Below are 8,217 nucleotides of genomic sequence, written 5' to 3'. Positions count from 1 at the left end.
TTTTTTTTTTTTTTTTTTTTTTTTTTTTTTTTCTGGCAGGCCAAAACCCTAGTTTACTTCGGCCGTAGAAGCATCCTGGCCATCACGAAAATGAACTCTACCACGGGCGACAGAAGTCTGTACAGCAAGGCTAAGGGCTCAGCTGTCACGTGGCAAACCAGGGTGCCTGGCAGGCTGCCCAGTGGGTTGAGCAGCGGCCTGGTGGAGGCGGCAGGTGAGGGCGGGGCCGGAACGAGGTCTTGCTCCAGCTGCTGCTCGGTCGCTGTGAGCAGCTTTACACCGTCCACCACCATCGGTACTGGCTCCACCTCTGAGAAGCCCAGGTGGCCGGCCCTGGAGACACCGGAGACACGAAGATCCGCCCACAGCAGCTGCGTCCACACAGCCGCTGCCTTTTTTTCTGAAGCGGTAGCTGCTGAAGCACCTCTGGGAACTTCTCAAGCTTGCCCCGCTGGGGCAGTTGGATGTGAACAAGGCCTGCAGCCCTGTGCCCAGGTTGGTAGCCCAGGTGAGAATTCCACATGAATTCTTACACTTGAAGAGAGTTTCAGTCCGGGTGAGGCTGTTGCAGAAGCGAGCGAACACCTCCTTCGTGTGGCCTCCCTTCTGCATGCAGAGGACCCGTAGGTGGCCTTCCTTGTCGATCCACACCAGGAGGGTCTGGTTGTCATTGTGCTGGATGCCGCGGGAGTCCGCCAGTCACAGGTCACGTCTGAGGCCTGCAGTGGGGGCGACAGAGGTTTGTTGAACAGAAAGTGGGTCATCAACGAGCTGCTGCTACCCTGCCTCAGTCGTGCCCTTGAGCGTGCAGTACCTGATGGCCAGGTTAATGTGGAAGCTCTTTTGAGCCTTGATGTGAAGCCACTGGGTGTGCTCTTGGCACACAGCTACTCCTATAGCTCAGGGGCCAGCACGTTGGCCATGTAATTATTGAGGTTGGAGGAAGGCACGGTGGTGGCAGGCGGTGGGTGGCAGGTGGGTGGCCCGACAGGGCAGGGGCACTCGGTTCATTTGCAGCTCCAAGCTCTGCATGGCAAACAGCCTGCATCTGTGTTCTTGAGGGATAGTGGCTCTGGCTTTCTTGCTTTCCTTTGTGGCTTGCTTTTCTCCCTCCCCTCCCCTCCCCCTGCCTNCCCTCCCCTTCCCTTCTCTCCTCTCCCCTCCCACCCTTCCTTTCCTCTCCCTCTCCCTCCCCTTCCCTTCTCTCCCCTCCCCTCCCACCCTTCCTTTCCTCTCCCCTCCCTCTCCCTCCCCTTCCCTTCTCTCCTCTCCCCTCCCACCCTTCCTTTCCTCTCCCTCCCCCTCCCCTTCTCTCCTCTCCCCTCACACCCTTCCTTTCCTTTCCCTCTCCCTCCCCTTCCCCTTCCTTTTACTTCCCTTCCCTGCCCTTTCTCCCTTTCTCCTTCTCCTTCTTTTATTTCTTCTTGTCTCTGTCCTTGTCCAGTTTTGGTTTCACAGTAATGCTGGCCTTATAAAATGAGTTTGGAAGCATTCCCTTCTGTTCAAGTCTTCCGGAAGAATTTGAGGAGGACAGATATTGAATCTTCTTTGAATGTTAGGTAGCATTCGCCAGTGAAGCCATGTAGTCCTAGGCTTTTGTTTGTTGGGTGTTTTTTGATTACTGGTTTAACTTTCTTCCTAGCAAACGGTCTATTCAGATTTTCTATTTCTTCATGGTTCACTTTTGGAAGATTGCATATTTCTAGGAATTTATCTGTTTCTTCTAGGTTGTCCAATATGTTACCATATAACTCTCATAGTAGTCTCTTTTGATCATTTGTATTTTTTGACATTAGTTTAACTTCTCTCCTTTCATTTCCAATTTTATTTATTTAAACCTTCTTCTTTTTTCTTAGTCTAGCTAACGGTTTGTTGATTTTGACAATCTTTCCAAAGAACCAGCTTTTATTTTCCTTGATCTTTTCTGTTGTCTTTTTAGTCACTATTTCATTTATTTCCACTATGATTTTCATTATTTCCTTCCTTCTACTCACTGGGCTTCATTTGTTCTTTTTCTCTTCCTTTAGCTGTAGTGTTAGATTGTTCGACATTTTTCAAGAGTCAGGTCTGTATCATTGTGATTCTCACTGCCTTTGCTGCATGCCATAGATTTGGGGATGTTGTATTTCCATTTTCACCTGTCTCAAGGTTGTTTGTGATTTCTTCATTGGCCCATTGTCGAGTAGCACATTTTTTTCTAAAATTTTTTAATGTTTTATTTATTTCTAAGAGAGAGAGAAAGACAGCGTGAGCAGGGGAGGGTCAGAGAGAGAGGGAGACACAGAATTGGAAGCAGGCTCCAGGCTCTGAGCTGGCTGTCAGCACAGAGCCCAACGCAGCGCTTGAACTCACGAACAGTGAGATCATGACCTGAGCCTAAGTCAGATGCTTAACTGGCTAAGCCACCCAGGTGCCCCCGAGTAGCACGTTTTTAAGTCTCCACATATCTGTGAATTTTCCCGTCTTCTTTTTGTGATTGATCTCTAGTTTCATATCACGGTGGTCAGAAGACATGCTGGATATTATTTAAATTTTCTTAAACCTATTGAGTCTTGTTTTCTGTCCTGGTGTATGATCTACCCTGGAGATTGGTCCATGTGATCTTGAGAAGAATGTATATTCTGCTGCTTTGGATGGAATGTTCTGTAAATGTCTCTAAGTTCCATCTGGCCTAATGTGTCATTTAAGTCAATATTTCCTTATGAATGTTTGGATGATCTCTAACCATGGATGTAAGTGAAGTATTTAAGTCAGTAAACTAAAGTCATTAAAGTAAACCAAAGCAGTATTATTGTACTGCTGTCAATGTCTCCCTGTCGGTCTGTTAGTATTTGCTTTTATATTTAGGTGCCCCTGTGTCGGATGCATAAATGTTTACAAATGTTGTATCTTCTTGCCGGTCTGTGTGTGTCCTTAAGTCTGAAGTGAGTCTCTTACAGGCAGTAAATAGATGGATCGTGTTTTTTTTAATCCATGCAGCTGCTCTCTGTGATTTGGATTGGAAACTGCAGTCCAATTGTTTCAGATTTGTGGGTCCCAGAACTGCAATCCCCCGGGACACCAGAGCCAGGAGCTCAAAGCCAGCTATGGGGGGGGCCACAGTGGAGTGGTGTGTGGGAACAAGGCACTTGTCTCTCCAGCTTTGACAAGGCTGTGGTGGAGTGGTGCGGAGAGCGGGGGCACTGGCCTGGACGGCTTTGGGGGGGCCCAGGGACCAGAATGTGGGGGTGGGTGTACCCACTGGTGCTAGTACATTAGAGGGAGAGAACAAAAATGGCATCTGCCAGAGCTGGCAGTAGCAGAGTAGAGGGAGAATCCTAAAAACGGTGCCCACCGGCTTCTCTGTTCCTCCATAGAATTTCAACAGACTCCTGCCCTTCTGGCAGATTCTATAAGATTAGCAACTGTATCCCCTTCACTCATGGTCTAGGTGCTTTTTTGTTTTTTTAAAGTTTATGTTTGAGAAAGCACAAGCAGGAAGGGGCAGAGAGAGAGGGAGACAAAGGATCTGAAGTGGGTTTTATGCTGACAGCAGTAAGCCTGATGTGGGGCTTGAATTTAGGAACCCTTAGATCATGACCTGAGCCGAAGTCAGATGCTCAACCAACTGAGCCACCCAGGTGCCCCTAGGTGCTTTTAACACTGTGGCTTCAGGGCTGGGTCCCAGGGTGAGTGTTCTGCCCCTTAGCCCTATAAAAGCAGTCCCTGTTCCCTATAACCCTATGATTTTCCTGGATGTAGGGCTGGTTGGTTTGCAAAACCAGATGTTTTAAGGGCTTTTCTTTTTGGTGCATATGGCAAGTGTTGGGGTATGTGATGTGGGGCTCAGACCCTGCTCCTCATGGAGAAGATCCGTATTTGTGGGATCCCTCTTGACTGCGGTTTGTCATGCAGAGGTAGGAGTTTTGGTGATGCCATGTCTCTGCGTATCCTGCCTGTCTGGCGTTGCCTTTTATCCTTTGTTACAGAGGAGCTCATTGAGGGAGTTTTCAAGTCTTTTTTGGAGGGAATTTTTCCATTTGTAGCTGCAGATTTGTTCTGTCCATGGAGAAGGTGAATTCAGGATCTTACTTTGCCAACATCTTTTTTTTTTAAATAGTTTATTGTCAAGTTGGTTTACATATAACACCCAGTGCTCATCCCCACAAGTGCTCTCCTCCATGCCCATCTCCCCCCTTCCCCTTCCCTCCCACCCCCATCAGCCCTCAGTTTGTTCTCAGCATTTAAGAGTCTCTCATGGCTTGCTTCCCTCCCTGTCCCCCACTATTTTTCACCTTCTTCTCCCCCGTGGTCCTCCGTTAAGTTCCTCCTAATCCTCCTATGTGTGCAAACATATGGTATCTGTACTTCTCTGCCTGACTTATTTTGCTCAGCATAACACCCTCAAGGTCCATCCATGTTGCTACACATGGCCAGATTTCATTCTTTCTCATTGCCATGTAGTATTCCAGTGTATAGATGAACCACATCTTCTTGATCCATTCATCTGTTGATGGACACTTAGGCTCTTTCCATGTTTTGGCTATTGTTGAGAGTGCTGCTATGAACATTGGGGTACATGTGCTCCTATGCATCAGCACTCCTGTATCGCTTGGGTAAATTCCTAGCCGTGGTATTGCTGGGTCATAGGGGAGTTCTATTGTTAGTTTTTTGAGGAACCTCCACACTGTTTTCCAGAGGGGCTGCACCCAGTTTACATTCCCACCAACAGTGTAGGAGGGTGCCCATTTCTCCACATCCTTACCAGCATCTATAGTCTTCTAATTTGTTCATTTTAGCTACTCTGACCATCTGCCAACATCGTGAACTGCCTTCCTACTAATTCACTAATTTGCTGGTTTACTAATGCCGACATTTGGGAGGTGACAGTGGCAAAGATTTTCATTAAGTTTGTTTTTGTTTTGTTTTGTTTTTTTGTACATCAGTGTCAATCAATGACCATTCACATATTTTGGCTGAGGAAACATCTTTTTATAGTGATTTCCAAATTACAGAAATCAATCTGTTTGTGACCACGTTTTTTAAAATGGCACAGAACAGAAAAGAATAGAACAGATGAGTGCATTGTACGCCATGAGGGTGAGTACAGTAGCGCGTATGTATATACTGGGTTAATTACTGGAGTCATTTCTTACTATGAAAAGTATTTTAAAGAGAAGTTTGAAATTTAAACTTTAAATCAGTGAAGTATTTGAGTTGGGGAAGGTACAATCTCTAAACAATGAGCAAGCCATTGAAATCCTTTTGAAGCTCAACTCATATTGAATTTAGTAGAGAAGCCTTATGTAAACTCGCATACTGGTTCAAATCCAAATTTTAGCACTTCCTAACGATATGACTCTGGACCTTTGTTTCCTTTCACATAATGTGATATAATAATAATATCTACTTCATAAAGTTGTTTCAAGAATTAAAAATGAGTTAATATGTAAACTTCTTAGATGTGCACCTGGCACATAGGAAGGACCATATGAGTATTGGTGGTTACTACGGTGAGCAATGTGGGAGATTAAACATATACAATGTCTTGTTTCACCCAAGACCAAGTGTGAATTTCAGCATACTCAATATTTGTACTTTATTTAAGGAAAGTAGAGTCTGGCTAGCTGGCTTTTAAGCAGAAACACCCAGTGTCTTAGAAAACAACCATTGGGGCATCTGAGTGGCTCAGTCAGTTAAGCCTCTGACTTTGGCTCAGGTCATGATCTGACAGTTTGTGAGTTTGAGCCCCATGTTGGGCTCTGTGCTTATAGCACGGAGCCTGGAGCCTGCTTCCACTTCTAGGTCTCCCTCTTTCTGCCCCTCCCCTGCTCATGCTCTTTCTCTCAAAAATAAAATAAACATTAAGAAAAACAACTACCATCTTGCTTGTGGTTTTTCTACATAAGATCAAGTGGAGTAATTAAAGACTACATTTTATTTGGATAGGTGGGTTTAAAAATATTTTTTTTAACTTTCAAAATATGAGTGCCCATATGCAGAGTTTATCCTTTCTTACTTACCTCAGTCCTTATCACTTCCTATTGTCTTAGCTTAGCCACTTTACAATTTATATTAACTGCCAGACCCCTGGATGCATTTGAGGTTTAAATTTTTGCTGAAGATGGAAGTGCCTATAACTTTCTCACTCTGAGTATACAGAGTTGCTCAACTTCAGATTTAAACCGAATGAATACATTTGTTACTTAACTGTGCTTCCCCCCTTCCTCCCATGTCTCCTGGCGTTTTGTCTGGGAATGCAAGGTGGGGAGCAGTTGCTCTGGTAGAAGCATCTTATCCAGTGACCTGTGGAAGGTGCTCTGAAGTAGAAAAAAGCCTCTATGAAGTACATATTTTGCCAGGCACAAAGTCACACACACCTGTCTAGGACAACACCAGACCTGTGTTCTGAGTTCTAGAATTCTTAAGATGGCAGGTTGAGGAGGTGTGGGAATGTTCCATGTTTATACTGCAGCCTTGAGTACATTAAAGTATATGTAACTTGGTATGTTATGGGCCTTGGCTCATTTTTAACTTGGTCTTAAATTTATATGGCACCTAAAAAGCAATGTTACACATATTGGCTCTAAAGCATCACCACACCACTCCTTTAGAGTAGATAAGTGGGTGGGTGGCGTATGATCTGGAGAAGATATAGCTACCAAATGGCTGCTCATACTAAAAATATCTAAAGTTATATTGATGTGAAAGCATCAGAGCACAGAGATTTGACTCTTCTGGTTAATCTGATGGATGTAGGTAGCCCAGGGCTATACAAGTTGGCTATCCCTGGTGATAACGTTTGCCATTTCACTTAGGGCTCTGTGAAGACTCCGATGTCTACTTTTCCCTCAACGGCCGTTGAAGTCACTGAGGAGAAAAAAAAAAAAGATCTTCAGAAAATACAGTGTGAATAATGGCAGCAAGAGAAGACATTCCTGGTTATAGCCCACTCATATATTTTTGAAATGTAGGTCAGAGCTAGAGGAAGTGAAAGAAACTTCCTGTTGAATTTTCATTTATAGCATGTGTCTGGAAATCTCTAAATGTAATTTCTTGGTGTAAAATAAACTGCAGAAATCTGGGATGTGTCAGTCTGCTTTATGTTTATTGAAGCCATTCTATTTGAAGCTGCAATGTTGTAAAATTATATAGTGGAGCGAACAGCTACAATTAGTTTAACAGACATGACTGTATTCCCCAATTGAAAAGCTGTCAAGACCTGAACTATCAGATACAAAAAAGATCCAGGAACCCCATAAAATCCTGTCTCCTAGGAATGACAACATTTCCCTTTGGTTGCTACACATCTCTGCATATTTTACTACTTCTGCCCTCTTTTTTGTTGTTAAAAAAAAAGCACGGCCCACAAACAGTCACAATAATGTTTGTAAAAGTTTTGAACTGGTTGGGACAACTTGGAAGTTTTGATGATTCTAGCCAAGTTCTCAAAATAAAGAGTTTGGGGAAAATCTGTAAAAATATCACACTAGAGTGTGATAGACATCCCCGTTTACCTTACCTATAGTCTACCTGGATTTTAGATTTTTCTAAATTGAGGTGAGAATTCAATCTCATTTCTCACCATAGAGTAATGGTACTTGATAAATGCTACTTGGTGATGATAAATGTTACTTGATGTTACATGTAGTAGACACTGTTGATTGCTATGTAATAACAGTGGGAGCTCTAATTTTGTCATTGTGTCCACCCTCCTCCATATGAAGGTTCTTCACATTCTCTGTGATGGCAACCGTATTTTCCATCCAGGGGTAAATGACAGTTTTGCTGAGCCAATCATGATAATCCTGTTTTCCTTGTCAGTGGTTGCTTTAAGGATGGGTTTCTGACCTAACAAGTCATATGCGAAGCTTGGGGCATTTCCTGGAGAAGGTGTCTTCTCTTCCTTTCCGAGGCTGCTGTATCTGTGTGTGATGCCTGGAAGTGCGCTAGGGCTCAAAGATGACACAGTGAGGGCGGAGAGATGGAGTGAATCTGGGTCCTCCATGGTATCAGTAAACCATCAAACCCCAAAGAAACCTACATTGAGACTTTTGAAAATGTGGGATAATTAATTTTTTTAATATATAAACCAAATTCAGTTAGGACTTCTGTTACTTGCTTTCCTGGGCACCCTAACTAATACTGAAGCAAAGCAAAGATCTCTATAATGCTATTGGGAGTAGAGCCTTCCGCTTCACAGGCTGAGCTAAGACTTGGCTTCCAGAAGACTGGAGA

General features: G+C 44.0%; 1 pseudogene; it reads right to left on the bottom strand.

The window, feature by feature from the left end:
- Positions 1 to 53: 53 nt before the first annotated feature.
- Positions 54 to 7,987, bottom strand: LOC144224824 (creatine kinase B-type pseudogene; annotated as a pseudogene).
- Positions 7,988 to 8,217: the final 230 nt, after the last annotated feature.

The sequence above is a fragment of the Crocuta crocuta genome, unplaced genomic scaffold (assembly GCF_008692635.1).
Source record: "Crocuta crocuta isolate KB4526 unplaced genomic scaffold, BGI_CrCroc_1.0 scaffold112, whole genome shotgun sequence".
Lineage (NCBI taxonomy): Eukaryota > Metazoa > Chordata > Mammalia > Carnivora > Hyaenidae > Crocuta > Crocuta crocuta.
Note: the sequence above shows the minus strand (reverse complement) of the source record. Positions and strands in the feature narration are given on the sequence as shown.